This window comes from Bison bison, unplaced genomic scaffold (assembly GCF_000754665.1).
Source record: "Bison bison bison isolate TAMUID 2011002044 unplaced genomic scaffold, Bison_UMD1.0 scf7180017864139, whole genome shotgun sequence".
Lineage (NCBI taxonomy): Eukaryota > Metazoa > Chordata > Mammalia > Artiodactyla > Bovidae > Bison > Bison bison.
Window position 1 is genome coordinate 5,253,333 of NW_011494711.1, and position 19,486 is coordinate 5,272,818.

Genomic DNA, 19,486 nt, shown 5'->3' on the forward strand with positions numbered 1-19,486 from the left:
GTACTTTTTATATTTTTTTCATCATTTACCGAAAACACAGGTCTGGTTGGCCTGACTCTCCACCACACCTACCTTCATGAGACTCCACAGGGAGCATAGGTTCTGCCCTATAAACTTCAGGAAATGCCATTCTCAGGAATTCTGCACTGTGACAGCCTTGCCTTTGAAGAGAGAGGTCATTACAGTGTAGTCATTATGTTGAACAAGCACAACTTGACTTATAATCAGAACTCAGCCATTCTATCACCGTCACTTTAGATTTATTGACATTCTATTGCCCCTGGATGAAAACTCAGGCAGTTCCATGACTCTTTTCCTGACTTTTAACTAAATCACATTCATACAGCCTCTTTAAATCATAAACAAGTTCTTACATCAGAAATTAGCATCTTGAAAAGTATATTCATCAATGGCCAGAAATTGATTCAACATCAGATCTTGTGCCCACTTCCAGCTCAGGCATGAGCTGAGATGAGATAAGTACTGAGATGAGGAAAACAAACAAGCTGGCTTCTCTCTCCCTGCATCTCCTTCTCACTTTATTCCATTGTAGGGCAATGTCTGACTCCTCCATAACAGAGAGGAGCAGCACAAGGATGAAAAAATTCCTATTTTATCTGGTGACTTTGCAAGCTGGCTTCACCTTCCCTGGGATGCCACACGCTTAGAATCTGCTGAGCACCTGTGTGGGTTCTTTGGCCTTCTGGACATCCCAACACCTCTCACCCAGGCTAAGCCATGAATGTGAGATAAGTCGCTTCAGTGGTATCCAACTGTGCGACTGCTTGGGCAGTAGCCCACCAGGCTCCTCTGTCCCTAGGATTCTCCAGGCAAGAATACTAGAGTGGGCTGCCATGACCTTCTCCAGGGAATCTTCCCGACCCAGGGACTGAACCTGTGTCTCTTATGTCTCTTGCATTGGCAAGTGGGTTCTTTACCACTAGTGCCACCTGGGAAGCCCCAAGCCATAAACAGTGCCTCCGGGAATTCTGTCCTGCAGCAGCCTGAATTTTGAAGACAGGTGCTATTATAGTGCAATCAGTATAGTGAATAAGCAAACTCTGAGTAGGAATCAGAATCTAAGTCTTTCATATTTGTCTTCCAATTTTCATGATAGGGAATGAGCATTTTCTTCAATTAGTTTCTCTCAAACCAGTCAATTCTAAAGGAAATCAGTCCTGAATATTCATTGGAAGGACTGATGCTGAAGCTCCAATTCTTTGGTTCCTGGATGCAAAGAGCTGATTCATTAGAAAAGACCCTGATGCTGAGAAAAATTGAAGGCAGGAGGAGAAGGGGATGACAGAGGATGAGATGGTTGGATGGCATCACCAACTTGTCAGACATGAGTCTGAGCAAGCTTTGGGAGCTGGTGATGGACAGGGAAGCCTGGCGTGCTGCAGTCCATGGGATCGCAAAGAGTTGGACACGGCTGAGTGATTTGCACTTGCACTTGCTCAGGCTACATTTCACCATCCCCTTGACTACACTGAACACCTATCAACTATGTAAAGTTCCACTTGAAGAATCCCTCAGTAGGTTTGGTATCAGACTGCAGCAGACTCTCTTCTCCTTCCAGGGGACATGGGTATGGGGCCAAGAGTTCTCTCTACAGCAGCACTGTCAGTAGAAATGCAATGTGAACCATGCCCATCATTGTCATTTTCTAAAAGAGATGGTAATAGTATATTTTAACTCCATATATCCCAAACATTATCATTTTAACATGTAAGCAATATATAAAAGTTACTAATGGGCCAATTTATAATCTTTTTTCCCCATACCTAGTCTTTGAAACCTAGTGTGTATTTTGCAATTAAAGCTCATCTCAATTTGGATTAGCTATATGTGGCTAGTGGCTACCATTTTGAACAGTGAAGATCTACTGAAAATCTCTACTTTCTTCATTTCTTAAAACCATTTTATTAAAGTACAATTTACATACCATCACATTCTCCCACTTCAAGTCTACAGTTCAGTGATTTGTAGTATATTTACAGAATTGAGCAACCATTGCCTCAGTCCAATTTTAGAACTCTTAGGACCTCTTCTTTCATTATATACAAATTGAAATAACCTGCCTAGGTACCTCCTTCACTAATTAATTGTTGACAATAGCCATATATTAGAAATACTGTGCAAATACACCTTGTTTTCCAGTAGTTTTTGTGTATGTCTTCTTGCTCATTCTAAAGAACCACAGGAAATCATTTTTGAAGAGTGTGTAATTTTTCCCAAGAGGTATTTGTACTAAGAATCAACCTCTATATTATAATAAAATGTTAAAATGGGGTGTTTTCATCACTCCAAAAATGAGCTTTTTCAGTTAGTACTGATTCCTCCACCTAGGTCCATCCATGCAATCCCTAAGCTACTTTTTATCTCTATAGATTTGCCTTTTCTGGATATTTCATATCAATATGCATGCATGTGTACTCAGTTGCTCAGTCATTTCTGACTCTTTGAAACCCCATGGACTATTGCCTGCAAGGTTTTACTGTCCATGGAATTTTCCAGGCAAAAATACTGAAGTGGAGTGTCATTTCCTCCTCCAGGGGATCTTCCTGACCTAGGGATGGAACCTGAGTCTCTTGTGTTTCCTGCGTTGGCAGGTGGATTCTTTACCACTAGTGCCACCTGGGAAGCCCATATTTCATATCAACGAAATCATACATCATGTGGTCTTTAATATCTTTCAGTAAGAATAATAATTTTGAGATGAACCCATGTTGTAGTGTGTTTCACTATTTTGTGTGAAATAGTGAAATAGTGTGTTCTGTTGTTCCCAAATAGTATTTCATTATATGAACTATATTCATCAGCTCAGTTCAGTTCAGTAGCTCCGTGGTGTCCAACTTTCTGCAAACTCATGGACTGCAGCATGCCAGGCTTCCCTGTCCATCTGTTTATCACCAACTCCCGAGTTTACTCAAATTCACATCCATTGAGTCTGTGATGCCATCCAACTATCTCACCCTCTGTCATTCCCTTCTCCTCTCATCTTCAATCTTTCCTAGCATTAGGGTCTTTTCAAATGAGTCAGTTCTTCATATCAGGTGGCCAAAGTATTGGAGTTTCAGCTTCAACATCAGTCCTTCCAATGAATGTTTAGGACTCATTTCCTTTAGGATGGACTGGTTGGATCTCCTTGCAGTCCAAGGGACTCTCAAGAGTCTTCTCCAACACCACAGTTCAAAAGCATCAATTCTTCGGTGCTCAGCTTTCTTTATAGTCCAACTCTCACATCCATACATGACTACTGGAAAAACCATAGCTTTGACTAGATGGACCTTTGTTGGCAAAGTAATGTCTCTGCTTTTTAATATGCTGTCTAGGTTGGTCATAACTTTTCTTCTAAGGAGTAAGTGCCTTTTTATTTCATGGCTGCAGTCACCAACTGCAGTGATTTTGGAGCCCCCAAAATAGAGTCTGTCACTCTTTCCATTGTTTCCCCATCTATTTGCCATGAAGTGATGGGACCAGATGCCATGATCTTAGTTTTCTGACTGTTGAGTCTTAAGCCAACTTTTTCACTCTCCTCTTTCACTTTCATCAAGAGGCTCTTTAGTTCTTCTTAACTTTCTGTCATAAGGGTGGTGTCATCTGCATATCTAAGGTTATTGATATTTCTCCCGGCAATCTTGGTTCCAGCTTGTGCTTCTTCCAGCCCAGCATTTCTCATGATGTACACTGCATATAAGTTAAATAAGCAGGGTGACAATATATTGCCTTGATGTATTCCTTTCCCGATTTGGAACAAGTCTGTTGTTCCATGTCCAGTTCTTACTATTGCTTCTTGACCTGCATACAGATTTCTCAGGAGGCAGGTTAGGTGGCCTGGTATTCTCATCTCTTTTAGAATTTTCCAGTTTGTTGTGATCCACACAGTCAAAGGCTTTGGTGTACTCAATAAAGCAGAAGTAGATGATTTTCTAGAACTCTCTTGCTTTTTTGATGATCCACCATATGTTGGCAATTTGATCTCTGGTTCCTCTGCCTTTTCTAAATCCAGCTTGAACATCTGGAAGTTCATGGTTCATGTACTGTTGAAGCCTGGCTTGGAGAATTTTGAGCATTACTTTACTAGCATGTGAGATGAGTGCAATTGTGCAGTAGTTTGAGCATTCTTAGCATTGCCTTTCTTTGGGATTGGGATGAAAACTGACCTTTTCCAGTCCTGTGGCCATTGCTGAGTTTTCCAAATTTGCTGTCATATTGAGTGTAGCACTTTCACAGCATCATCTTTTAAGATTTGAAATAGCTCAACTGGAATTCCATCACCTCCACTAGCTTTGTTCGTAGTGATGCTTCCTAAGACCCACTTGACTTCACATTCCAGGAGGTCTGGCTCTAGGTCAGCGATCACATCATCATGATTATCTGGGCTGTGAAGATCTTTTTTGTATAGTTCTTCTGTGTATTCTTGCCACCTCTTCTTAATATCTTCTGCTTCTGTTAGGTCCATACCATTTCTGTCCTTTATTGAGCCCATCTTTGCATGAAATGTTCCCTTGGTATCTCTAATTTTCTTGAAGAGATCTCTAGTCTTTCCCATTCTGTTGTTTTCCTCTATTTCTTTGCATTGATCGCTGAAGAAGGCTTTCTTATCTCTTCTTGCTCTTCTTTGGAACTCTGCATTTAAATGGGTATATCTTTCCTCTCCTTTGCCTTTCACTTTCTTCTTTTCACAGCTATTTGTAAGGCCTCCTCAGACAACCATTTTGCCTTTTTGCTTTTCTTTTCCTTGGGGATGGCCTTATCCCTGCTTCCTGTACAATGTCAAAAACCTCTGTCCATAGTTCTTCAGGAACTCTGTCTATCAGATCTAATCCCTTGAATCTATTTCTCACTTCCACTGTATAATCATAAGGGATTTGATTTAGATCAAACCTGAATGGTCTAGTGGTTTTCCCTACTTTCTTCAATTTAAGTCTAAATTTGGCAATAAGGAGTTCATGATCTGAGCCACAGTCAGCTCTTGGTCTTATTTTTGCTGACTGTATAAAGCTTCTCCATCTTTGGCTGCAAAGAATATAATCAATCCGATTTCAGTTTTCACTGTCTGGTGATGTCCATGTGTAGAGTCTTCTCTTGTGTTGTTGGAACAGTGTGTTTTCTATGACCAGTGCGTTCTCTTGGCAAAACTCTATTAGCCTTTTTCCTGCTTCATTCTGAACTCCAAGGCCAAATTTGCCTGTTACTCCAGGTATTTCTTGACTTCCTACTTTTGCATTCCAGTCCCCTATAATGAAAAGGACATGTTTTTTGTATGGGTATATTATTGTCTGTTTATTGGACAGTTTGGTTGTTGACACTATTTGGCTATTATAAATAATATTGCTATCAACATTTGTATACAAGTTTCTGTGTGGACATATACTTTAATTTTTCTTGAAAGATTCTGAAGAGTAGAATTGTTGGAACATATGGTAAATTTATATTTAACTTATGAAGATACTGCCAAATTGCTTTCCAAAGTGGTTACAACATTTCTCTCTACTCTCTGATTCTTTTTTGAAATATTCTTGATCTTGTAAGATTCTAAGAGCCATGGGACTGGTCCTCCACAATGGCCTTCAAAAATTCTGCATATTTTGTTCTGTTAATTTCGTATCTAATAGTTATCATGTGGTCTTGTCTGTTGCTATTAAGTCAGGTAGTTCTCTGTTTTAACATCTTATTATAATACAGACATTAATTCTCAACACAAGTATCTCTTAGGAAAATTAAGCACTCCTTAAAAATGCTTTCCTGTGATGCTCTAGAGGGAACAAGTAGACATGCATACCCTTTGCAACTATTAAAAAATGAGATGTGTTTGCACAGCGTTTCTAATACATGGCTATTACCAACAATTAATTAGTAAAAGATGTACCTAGGCAGGAAATTTTCAATTTGCATACAATAAACAAGAGATCCTAAAAGTCTCTTGATATCCTGGGAGGGGCAGCTTTCCTGATTAAGTATTACTAATAGGCAGCCTGACTAGGAAAGACACTCATGAGTGCATCTATGACAGCTAAGTTTTAAATTAAAAACCCCTGGATGGAGGCAGAATGGAGAGAAACACTGGATAAAATCTCCATGTGGATTAGAGGAAACTATTCTGTTGTTTCTTGTTTTCATCAGCTTAATAATCCTGCTGGGGATTACTGAAAAACGTTGAAGCCAATGTCTTATGACTCCAGTGATTTTTCCTGGTGTTCACTGGCGGGCAATGGGAAAGACAATGTGTAGATTTTAATCAGCATTTGATTTTCCTCAATCCCTTTGCATGTAGAGAGGAGCAGCTGGCAGTAGGTAATCTTGCCCTTGGGAATTATCAAGTAAAAGAAAGAGACAAGCAGCAGCTTTTACAAAGGCAGCTTTTATGAGACCGAGCTAAAGAATCACCAGGGAAGCAGCTGGGTTCACCATTTTCATCCAAGTAATTACTGGAAGAGATAGATGGCTTTCAAGGTCAGTGGTAGAAAGAGGAACTAATGACCAGCCCTTCCTCTGGGAGAACAGTCACAGGAGAGAATGGATGAAGATGTCAGTTTTCCTGCTTGCTTGAATGCAGCCAGGGCAATGTTTAGAACTGGGTAAGAAGGACCAGAGTTCAAATGCTGCTTCTATCAGTTCTTAGTTGTGTAACTTCGGGCACAAGTCCTAACTTCTCTAAGCCTTAGTGTCTTCATTTGCAACATGGAGACAATAACACCTATCTTGCAGGTGAGCATTAAATGAGATAATTGGGTAGGACTTATTTTTGTCCCTTCTGTAGAAACTATTTCAACTTTTTTTTTTCCTCTGCTAATACCAAACTCCCAATCCCCCCGCCTCCTCCTTGGCGACAAGAATATTCTCTGCATTGGTGAGTCTGTTGCTGTTTTGTAAGTAAGTTTATTTTGTCATATTTTTGATTCCATATATAAATGATATCATATGGCATTGTCTTTCTCTTTCTGACTTATTTCACTTAATATGATAATCTCCAAGTCCATCTAATTCAGCTAAGTTATCTAAAAGTCTCCATCAAAGATAATCAACATCTAGCTGTCCTTCTCTTTTGAGAGTCTTCTCATTAGAGACATTTTGGAAAATGATGTTTTCTGGTTATCACAGCCACTGTAACAAATCAGACCCTTTAAAACACATCACCTTCAAAAAATGAATCAGGGAATTCCCCAGAAGTCCAGTGATTAGGTCTCCATGCTGTCACCACTGGGGACCTTGGGTTCGATCCCTGGTTGAAGAACTAAAATCCCACAAGCACTGTGGTCAAAAAAAAAAAGAAAAAAGAATCAAAATAAATTACTCTCTTCGTGGAAACAAAATTCACCAAAGAAATTTATTTATTTTTTGCAAAACTATTCCTATAATCAAAACCAACTAGTAATACTATTCTCTCTGTATCAATTTATTTCAACAACCTATCTTAAATATTAAATCAAATATACTTAAATAAAAAGAAAAAAGATAAAGGAAGGGTGATCTTAGGGCAACCATTCCAATAAAAATTCAAGATCCTCCTGTAGCCTCCTCAATGGCCTCCTGTAGCTCTAAATAAATAAATAAATATTTTTAAAGCAAATTTTAAAATGTGTACAAATTATGTTCATCATAGGATCATTTACATTTTAAGTGGAAACGATGTCTATGTTTAAAATTTAAAATGGGGGTAATAAAATAAATTACAATACGTTCATAAGATGGGATATTATACAGACAAAACTACGTCAAAAGGTTTTTTAATGACGTTGGAAATGCAAATGAAAAATAACAGGTAGTAATGGCAGGATTGATACATATATGCTTGACTTGTTAGAAAAATTATACATAGAGAACCACTGGAAAAGATACATGAATATATTAACAAAAAAGACAATAACAAATGATAGACCATCATGACCTAAGAATGTTTCTACCTAGCTTTCAGCCTGGCATTGTGAATTGGACTTGTTCCAGGGAGAGATGTGGCTGAACTAGGGCCTCTTGGTTCCCTGGGCCTCTAAAAAAGGAGATGCAGTTTGGGACAGTTTTGCATACCCATCCCTGAGTGCTATTAATAGCAATACTGGGTAAACATGGTTGCTGTTACAAAACACACTGAAAATCAACTGTGGCCATTTAAGTTTATTACCCAGCCATCAAGGAACTGGATTTTTAGAATCAGGAAGAACTTTCTGTTTGTTTGGGGTGAGAGTGGGGTGGAGGGTAGGGAGAGATGGAGAGATGGGTAGGTGTGGGGTTGGTGGGAGTTGGAGGGCAAGAATACACACACACACACACACACACACATTAGTTTCCTGGAAAGTCATAGTAATCAGTGTTTCAGGCTCACATATATCAGAATTCCCTTGAGTCTTGGATAAAATTCAGATTCTCTGGCCCAGTCCCACATTTACTGAATTAGTCTTTGGGATGGCCTAATAACCTGAATTTTAAACAACATTTCAGATGAGACCAACTAAACCCAAAAAAACTGTTTTCAGAGTGGCCAGAAGTTCCTGTGTGTGAAAACCTTATGTTCCTTCTGTTCTCTGCACACATGTTCATTTTCCCAACATTTTCTTGGGCATCTATGTTGACAGATAAAGGTCACTGAAGAAGCCGCAGATAGCTGAGTTGAACTTTTCTGTGAACAGAAAGTAATCTCACCCATCAGGCCTTCAGGCAATTTTATTATCAGTGGGAGGAAAAAGAGACCTTCATGAAGCCCTGCATTTATGTCACTTGCTCCATTTTCCATCAGTGATGGTTATTACTTCAATTTCAGCCTCGTGGCCTCCAGTTTTTAAAATTCTATTCTTTTAAATATCTACAGTAACAAATGTTATATTAACAGAGAGTTTTGGGAGAAGGTTCAACTCTGTACTGTTTTTCTTTCTTTCAGTGCTCTTTGTTCTGATTTTCTTCCTTTATTTTCCCATTAAAATTTTTTATATTTTCCACTTATTAGAGAATAATCAATATACTTTCTAACTTTTTCCTTTTTAGGCTTAAAATAGAATCAATTTCATTATACACACAATTAATGCTCAATATTAGGACCTCAAGCCCATTTGGTCTCCCTCTCCCTCTTGGGACAAGGCTGATCCCCCCTGAGGGTTTATAAATGGGCCCGCTGCAGTTTGCAGGTGCAGTCATTTTGTTGGAGCCCCAGTCAAGATTTACATATGCAAATGCTGTGTGGATTTGCCCAAACTGAGTAATTGTGCATGCAAATAGGTGATTAAATAGACAATTACCAAATCTGCATGAATGAAGGGAAGTTGTGCATATTCAAAAAGCAGGGGGCACCTGAACATTATGCAAGCAGGCGGCTTTCCTCAAAGCCTGTGAAAACTTGGCCATTGGTGCTTCAGAGTTGCATAAATCCCAGAGCAAGCCAGGGTGTCAAATTGCACAAGTGGAATTTACCCTTTGACCTCGGCTGCCGTGGTAATCATCAGAACTCTGACAAGGTCATCTTCAGGAAATACCATGGCAGGGGTTGATTTTTTTCATTTTCTTTCCGAATACTAGATTTAAAGCAGAAATTTAAACTCAGTATTCTTTTATGATTGGTGGTAAGAAATGAGTTTTAGACACTTTGGTATGCTCACTCAAGCCAATCAAAGCATGTTGTTGTTCAGCAGGTACTGAGAATCAATCCAAGTTAAGGCTTCCCCCATGGCTCATCAGTCAAGAATCCACTCGCAATACAGGCATAGGAGCTACAGGTTCGATCCCTGGGTTGGGAAGTTCCCCTGGAGGAGGACATGACAACCCAGTCCAGTATTCTTGCCTGGGAAATCCCATGGACAGAGGAGCTGGGGCAGACTATAGCCCATAGGGTTGCAAAGAGTCTGACACAACAGAGCACACACACACAAACTACCACAGCACAGTGGATGCAGCTTGGTGATGCTCTTTCCCACGACTGCATTGCCAAAATTGAGAGAGGGGCTCATTTGATCTTAGGTAGCAGGTTTTAGTTTGTCTTTCTTTGCAAACTAAAGAAAAACACTTGGTTTTAATTGTTCGTCTCTTCACAGTTTAAGGTCTCATGGCTCTACCTCCCACATCACAGTGATGGATGGTGTTGTCAGCAGAGTAGATCAATGAGAAATGAGTTCACATAACTGGGGGGCTTTTCTGACAAAAGATTAGTGGTGATGCCTAGACTAGACCAGTAGGAGCCAGAGAATTTGAGGCAGTGACAGACTGCTGACTGCTGAAATTCTCATACTTTTTACCAAGATATTTCATCTCTAGGATATTCTACTAGGATTTTATCCACATTCAATTTTGTATGAGTTCCTTAGAGTCTTTTACTTTACAAAGAAGGAGTGATATAAGTAGAGACCATAAAATCAATTATTCAATTCAATCAATAAACCAGTTAAGTGAAATAATTTCTTTACTTAGCACCTGTCAGGAAGAGGTTTCAAAACAGTTTCACTGGGGGTTAGAAGTGAATGGAATTAGCCCTGTTACACAGAAGAGGTAGTAAGTTCCCTGCGTAGACCATCAGTTCAGTTCAGTTCAGTTGCTCAGTCATGTACCGCTCTTTGTGACCCCATAGACTGCAGCACTTCCCTATCTATCACCAACTCCTGGAGCTTGCTCAAACTCATGTCCATCTAGTAGGTGATGCCATCCAACCATCTCATCCTCTGTTGTCCCCTTCTCTTCCTACCTGCAATCTTTCCCAGCATCAGGGTCTTTTCCAATGAGTTAGTTCGCATCATGTGGCCAGAGTATTGGAGCTTCAGCTTCATCATCTGTCCTTCTGGTGACTCTTCAAGGTTGATCTCCTTTAGGACTGACTGGTTTCATCTCCTTGCTGTCCGAGGGGCTCTCGAGAGTCTTCTCCAACACCCCACTTCAAAAGCATCAATTCTTCCATCAGGGAGCCCCATAAGGCGTGCAGATGTGGAGGAGCTCCTGGCAGAGGAGATGCTCAGCCCTTAACTTCCATAAGGGCTCCTGCAGTGTTCTCTGCCCCACGGTGAGTTAGAAGCTAAACAAGGGTACCTCCAGACCTTCAGGTCACACACACACAATCCATTTGTCCAGGAATGCTTTCAGTGGAGAAACTTACTTCATCAGTTTAGTCTCAGGAGCCAGAGAAAGCTGACAGCTTTACCAAGAATAAATGGAATTATCAATTCTTCACTTTTCACAAGTATCTAAATAATTTTTCCACCTATTAATCAAAAACCTGTGACACAAATACTGCAAAGCAATATATCTGTATATGTGTACACACATATATGTATATGTATACACACATATATGTATATGTGTACACACATATATGTATATGTGTGTAAAATGTACATACATATTTATAGATATATGTGTGTATGTTTTCATAGTAATATTAAAATGGTATTTATCTTTTTCACTCTAGTGACATTTTCATTATTGCTAAAAAAGCACATTCTCCTTCCTTTAACTCCTGACAGTCCCCTCAATCAGTTTGAGCCTCCTCATTCCCTTATGCACCTCTCAGTAAATCCTTGGTGATGATTTTGGCAAGTTCAGGCATAAATGGCATTCTCATGGGAAAAAATAAAATAAATTAAAAAAATTAAAAACCCATGTGAGTAAAATTGCTGATGCCCTAGTAGGAATCAGGGCTTCTCTGGTAGCTCAGCTGGTAAAGAATCTACCAGCAATGCAGCAGACTCCAGTTTGATTCCTGGGTCGGGAAGAGCATCTGGAGAGGGAAAGGCCAGCCACTCCAGTATTCCAGCCTAGAGAATTCCATGGACTATATAGTCCATGGGGTCACAAAGAGCTGGACATGACTGAATGACTTTCACTTCAGTAGTAGGAATCAAGGCAGTGCCACCGGAGGTTATTATGTACTTCAATGTCAGGCACTCATTAAAAACAACAAACCCTGCTTGCCCAATTTCACTTAAGAATGTCCTTGAGGAAACATAAAATATGCGTTCATTTTTATCAATCTCTACCTTTGAGTACGTGTCTTTTTAATAGTCTGTGTGATGAAATGATAAGTCTGCATAAGGCACTTGTAAGCTGCTTACAAAAGTATGTTGGTTGCCCTCAGGAAAAGCACTGGTATGTTAGTTTCAGTTGCAAGCTGAACTAGATACTTTTTCCATGAAACATATTTTAACTTGAAAGAATGACTAACAGGCAAACTGGTTATTCAGAAACAGATATTTTGCAGACATTTTCTAAAAGTAAAGTGAGCCTGTCACTTAAAGGAAAATAGCTGATGGTATTTGTTAGCAAGAATAAAATGAAGCTTTTAAGCAAAAATTAGAATTTTGAACACCTGTAACCCACCACTCTGAGTTTAACAGCTTCCAATATTTAGAGATGTTTCTGATGGAATCTGTGGTTAATATAATTGGATAGAATTTTTGCGATTGTAAAATGAAGTGTATCAATCTCAAAAGCAACATAATTCCATAGTTAGCCAATATTTTCCAAATGACCAGTGCATGCTGCTATCAAGTTATTCATGGATCCATACAAAGTGTCAGGTAGAAAAATATATTTTAATGTTATAGAGTTCCAAATGTTTATTGATATGGGTTTTGATTTCACATTACAATTAACTTTTAAGAAACCGTTAACTGTTGAATTTTGGTCTAGTGTCAAAGAATAGTCACAATTATCTAGAAAATCTGTTAAAAGAATTCTCCTCCTTCCAATTATATATCTCCATGAGATCTGATTTTTTTTCATACACTTCTACCAAAACAACATAACATAACAGATTTCGCCTGCCTTCTACTAAGCCAGACAATAAAGAAATTTGCAAAAAGTGTAAAATATTCCTTCCTTCTCATTCATTGTTTCAGAAAAAATAGTTATTTTTAGACATCACTGGCTGTCCAGTGATTAAGACTCTGGGCTTCCAATGGAAGGGACACAGGTTCAACTACTATTCAGAGAAATAAGATCCCACATACTGTTCTGTGTGATCAAAGATTTAAAAAAAAAGTTATTTTTCACAAAAATATGGTATTTATGTTAGTTTATTATTATTCTTTAAAAATATATATAATAAATATTTAAAAGTTTTTGCATTAATTTCAAATGTGGTATATGTATTTGTAGATAAAATCCATATAAATAAATCCCCTTTGAGGTTCTCAACAATTGTTAAAAGTGTAAAAGTGTCCAGAAATAAAAAATGTTTTGAGAATTGCCAATTAAAAAGTGATGATTTGTAAACTTATTTTTAAAATCAGAACTCTGTCCTTAAAGGAAATTTTATGTAAAAGTTGATGCAGCCATGAAACTAAAAGACATGTACTCCTTGAAGGAAAAGCTATGACAAACCTAGACAGCATATTAAAAAGCAGAGACATCACTTTGCCAGCAAAGGTGCATATAGTCAAAGCTATGTTTTTTCCAGCAATCATGTACGGATATAGAGCTGGACCCTAAAGAATGCTGACCGCTGAAGAATTGATGCTTTTGAACTGTGGTGTTAGAGAAGACTCTTGAGAGTCCCTTGGATAGCAAATGAGTCAATACAAAAGGAAATCAATCCTAAATATTCATTGGAGGGACTGATGCTGAGGCTGAAGCTCCAATACTCTGGCCACCTGATGTGAAGAGCTGACTCATTGGAGAAGATTCTGATGCTGGGAAAGGCTGAGGAGAAGGGGACCTCAGAGGATGAGATGGTTAGATGGCCTCATCAATGGACATGAGTTTGAGCAAACTCCAGGAGACAGTGAAGGTCAGGGTAGCCTGGCATGTTGCAGTATATGGGGTCCCAAAGAGTTGGACTTGGTGACTGAGAAACAACAACAATTTACAAAAAAAAAGATCAGAGTTGCCCTGGTTAAATGTGGAAAAAGGACCCAAAGGCACTCCTGTTTTGCCCCTTCTCTGTTCTCTCCTGACCCCCCTTGCATACTCACTCAGTCATGTCTGACTGTTTGTGACCCCATGGACCACAGCCCACCAGGCTCCTCTTTCTATGGGATTTTCCAGGCAAGAAAACTGGAATGGGTTGCCATTTCTTCCTCCAGGGAATCCTCCTGACCCAGGGATCAAACCCAAATCTCCCAAGTCTCCTGCATTGGTAGGTGGATTCTTTACCACTAAGCCTTCCAGGAAGCGCACCCACCCTGAGTCTCTCTATAATCCCAGACTGAAATATCTATGCAGAAGCATCAGTGGCTGTATCGTGCTATGCGTGCTAAGCCCGCCTGGGCACCTGAGAAGCCCTCATTCAGAGATGTATCAGGCAGCAAGCATGCGGCACCCCGGGCTTTGGAGATGGAGAATGACGTGAGGGTGAACTGTTAAGATGAATGAAGGGGAGTTGCAAAGGAGACTGTAGATATGAATACCTCTTCTTGCCTCTTCTGTTTCTTTTCAGTCCATCAGATAGCAAGCACTCAGGAGTTGGGAGATCTCTTACTTAAAAATACTTAGCTTATGTCCACTGATCTCTTATCTATGTGTGGAATCACTGGTGAAGACACCCAAAAGTGATTATTTACTTTATGAAGAGACAGCAGTGTCTTAGCGTAGGATGTATACAAGAGCATTCTTGGCACATTCTTTCCTCTGAGTTATCAGTGTTGAGATTGGGTAACTAAAGATTAACTTCCTCCCAAACTGTGGGATAAAATACCATTTTGAAAGACCAGGGAATGGAACACAATACAGAAACACTCAGGAGACTGAAATAACAGTAACAGCACTAAGGGATGAGGAGAATTCTTCCAGGTGGTTCTGTGTTCTGGGCAGATAGTAGTGGTCAGAGCATAATATTGCCGGAAAAAGGAAGTCACATCTTTATATTTAGCTCTGACCTCTGTCCTGTTATCTAGAAACCACAATCTCTTACTTTGGGGCTTTTACTTAGTTCTCTCAGATTTAATTTGCTCCTGACTCACTGTAGCATTCCATCTGGGTGTGTGTCCTGTGGTCGTGCCTGCTTTGGTGTCCGCCGCCGAGGACTTTTGGCCCTTGGATGCTTACAGAGCTCTGGGCCTTTAGACCGCCACCTGGAGCCCAAATCAGCCTGTGTGCCAGCTCTTGTGTGCAGGTCTGGCTGACCTGATGGGTGGTGTCACCTCTGATTTTATTGGCTTCTCCGACAGTTCAAGCTGTGAAGAATCTACCTGCCAATGCAGGAAATGCAAGAGATGCAGGTTTGATCCCTGCGTAGGGAAGATCCCATGGAGGAGGAAATGGCAACCCACTCCAGTATTCTTGCCTGGAGAATCCCAAGGACAAAGGAGCCTAGTGGGCTACAGTCCATGGGGTCGCACAGAGTCGGACATGACTGAGCACCAAGCACATCAGCGCTATAGCATTCCTTCAGGATGTGTGTCCTATTGGCATAACTCTCAATAAATTCAGATCCCCTGGAGTCTTGATGACAAAGGTTTAACACCCTTGGAGTCAACAACTGTCATCAGGAGGCTATTCAATGTTCAAAGCTCCCTTTCCAGGTAGAAAGAATACACCAGAATTATTGGCACATTGCCCCTCCCATCTCCCTGGAGCCTCAGGCTTGGCACCCAGAATTCTGAGTTTAATTCTGAATTCAGACAGGTTTAACAGAGTTGGAACAGAATACAGACCCAGGGTAGCAGCCTTAGAGGGAGTTGTGCCAAGTAGCAGCAGCAATGCATTGCATTTGGGACTCATCTTTACTCTAAGATAGTGGAAATCCTCCCTGCTCCTAACTGTCCAGACTGCGCCTGTGCTGCACATTTTCTAAATCCGATTCTCAAGCCTCACACTGATTCTCCAGACTAGTCAGATTAAATCCTTCTAATAAAATCCTATCTTCATACATAACCGGAGTCAGGTTTTCTTTTTTTTTTTTTTTTTGGTTTGTCTGATTTATTCTTAGACTTTATTTTTAACTTTTTATTTTCTTTTGGGGTAGTGATGGACAGGGAGGGCTGGCGTGCTGCAGTTCATGGGGTCGCAAAGGGTCAGACGTGACTGAGCGACTGAACTGAACTGGTAGCCAATTAACAATGTTGTGATAGTTTCAGGTAAACATGGAAGGAACTCAGCCGTACACATACATGTATCCGTTTTCCCCCAAGCCCCACCCGCTCTCTCATCCAGGCTGCCACGTAACATTGAGCAGAGTTCTGTGTGCTGTACAGTCCTTGTTGGTTATCCATTCTAAATATAACAGAGAGAGTCAATTTTTCTTAATTGCAGTTAAAATTTCTTGAATTATATATGTCCTATTTCCTTTTTACTTTATCTTTTAAATTTCTTGCCTCCAGATCTAATTTATCTACCCTAGTTTGAGCCCTTATCTTCTGAACAAATGTCATTGCTTCTCTGACTCAGCCTTTCCCCACTCCAACCCAACCACTCTCCAAAGATTTTATCAGAATATTTATTCTCCTGCTGAATAACAGAAGTGACCAGATCTTCACGTCTCCTTTTGCCTACAGAAAAATATTTGAACACCCACATACCACTCAAGGTCTTTTAATCTATACTCTGATATCCAGTACACAGCTCCTTGGTAACAGGAGCCAATTGAAAGTTATCTTGGTAGCCTGAGGACCTAGCACATTTCTGGCAGAGAGAAAGTCCCAGTGTTGTTGTCCTTCAGTTGCTCAGTTGTGTCCAACTCTTTGTGACCCCGTGGACTGTAGCACTCCAGGCTTCCCTGTCCTTCACTATGTTTGAAATGGATGAATGAATGAATGACTTATTTTTTCACTCAGAAATTTTATGAACTAGACACAATTATTGCCACTTTGTTGCTGTTCTTCAGTGGCTAGGTAGTGTCCGATTCTTAGCTACCCCATGGACTGCAACACATCAGGCTCCTCTGTCTTCAGGCTCCTCTGTCTCCTGGAGTTTGCTCAAACTCACGTCCATTGAGTCAGTGTTGCTATCTAATCATCTCATCTACTGTTGTTCCCTTCTCCTCCTGCCTTCAATCTTTCCCAGCATCGGGTCTTTTCCAATGAGTCACTTCTTCACATCAGGTGGCTAAAGTATTAAAGTTTCAGCTTCAGCATCAGCCCTGCCAATGAATATTCAGGATTGATTTCAGGATTGCCACTAGACACAAATATTATTTCCCAAACTGTCTGTAGGAAAATTGCTATCTTTTTTTACATATGACAAAGTCTGTACAACGTATATTATGAGGGGATTTTGCCTCACAGTACTTCATCTGCATTGCTAGTATCACCTATTGCAATGTGTTATAGTAGTTTGAATCTGCCTGACTTATCCAATAATACATCAACTCTCCCAGGGCAAGAGACATGTCTTATTCATCTTGGGACCCTTAGTATTTAAACATGAAATAGATGTTTCACAGATCCTTGTTGAACTTGCCTCCCAGAGAGGAAGTGTGTGGCTAGAGGGGAGTGAATGAGTTCTGCTTGACAAAAATTTCACTTTTCAAACTGCTAGAAAGCTTTCAAAATTTCAACCTTAAATACAATCTTTGCTGTAGGATTTTTGGTGGACCCACATTTACCAGATGAAGGACTCTACTTTTTGTTCCTTGTTGCTTGAGATGATGACCTTGAGGGCCTAATATCTGCATACATGTAACCTTGACCTCAACATTTCCTCCCACCCCAGACAACACAATTGTTGGGCCGCGGTACTCATACTGTAAGTTGCACAAAGTTGAAATAAAATCTCCAAACTATTTCTGATAATAAAGAGGGTTCTAAAGTCTCTGAACATCTCTATAATTATCTCCAGTGAAACCCCCTTATTAAATTTTAAACGCTTTTCATTTTGATTCCTGTCACGTAAAACGAGTGGCTAAGAATGAAGCCTGGGAAAATTATGAAGTCGTTAATCCTGTTTATGTTCATTCAGCATGGAGTTTGGGCTTAAGAGGAGTAGTGTGTGTAGACAAGGTAATTGAAACATCTTTGTGAACGAAACCCAATAGTAATTAACAGATGCTGTGGCTTGTTTGCCTTTGGCTGGGAAAGGGAGAGGGGTCAACCACAGGCAATGCATATTTTGTCTTATTTTTAAATGTGGCCAACTGTGAAAGGCCAACTTTTTTGCATAAGCCAAGCAAGGACTTATTTAACTCTTTTGTTGTATAAAAAAGAGTTTTGTTGGGGGCTTCCCTGGTGGCTCAGAGGGTAAAGTGTCTGCCTGCAATGCGGGAGACCTGGGTTCGATCCCTGGGTCAGGAAGATCCCCTGGAGAAGGAAATGGCAACCCACTCCAGTACTCTTGCCTGGAAAATCCTATGGACAGGGAAGCCTCGTAGATTATAGTCCATGGGATCGCAAAGAATCCGACATGACTGAGCAACTTCACTTTGTTGTATAATGAGACTAAGATATACTGAGCAAGGTAAACATTTCCAGTTGTATGGGTTGGTTTCCAGGGGTTATCAACCCATCTTGGAGATCCTCACTTAAGAGTCTTTCTCTCAGGTCCTGCAGCTCCCTTTTCTAGGTGTGTCTCAATCAGAAGAGCTGTGCCATGAAGGCACAAGAGGCGTGGACGAATAGCCCCCCAGGCATGCCAAGCAGTGATATTACTCATCCATCTTTCCATTTAGACAAATGAAAGATTACAGTCCTATGAGAAAAGGCAGCCTCAGCCACACAATGCTTTGTGCACAAAGTAAATTGCTAGTTTCCTGTGATCTTTCTGACAAGTAAATTACCGCAGAAAATAGCATAGATGCGAACACAATGACAAAAAAAAATGCAGAGATTTGGTCCTTCAAAGGAGTTATTAGACCTCTGATGAAACCATTTCTAAAGAACTCCAGAACCTCACCCCACCCCCATGAGAAGAGGATTTTGTTTTCCCCCTCAACTTCCCATCAGATCAGTCGCTCAATCGTGTCTGACTCTTTGCAACCCCATGAATCAGCATATCTTAAAAAAAGGAGGTTTAGAAAAGTAGAACCACTTTTGTTATTGATCTCTCACTTTGCAAGAGAAAAAACACAACTATTCCCATCAGGAAAAAATTCAAAGACTTGAGTGAGATTAGAAAATTCCTTCCATTTTTAATCTACTTATTTATGTGAATAAGGTTTCTTGTGTGTGTTTAGTCACTCAGTCATGTCCAACTCTTTGTGACCCTTTGGACTGTAGCTCCCCAGTTTCCTCTGTCCATGGGATTTTCCAGGTAAAAATACTGGGATGAGTTGCTATTTCTTCCTCCAGAGGATCTTCCTGATCCAGGGATCTAACCCATGTCTCCTGTGTCTCCTGTATTGCCAGCAGATTCTTTACCCGCTGAGCCATCTGGGAAGCCCATTTCAGTACGTAAGGTTTCTTAATGCTTATGCTTATTTAAGCAAAATAGGAATAGTTTTAAGGCTGAACTCCATCTTACTCTAGCTTCAGTTCAGTTCAGTTTAGTTGCTCAGTCGTATCCAACTCTTTGCTACCCCATGAACTGCAGCACGCCAGGCCTCCCTGTCCATCACCAACTCCCAGAGTCCACCCAAACTCATGTGCATCAAGTCCGTGATGCCATCCAGCTGTCTCATCCTCTGTTGTTCCCTTCTTCTCCT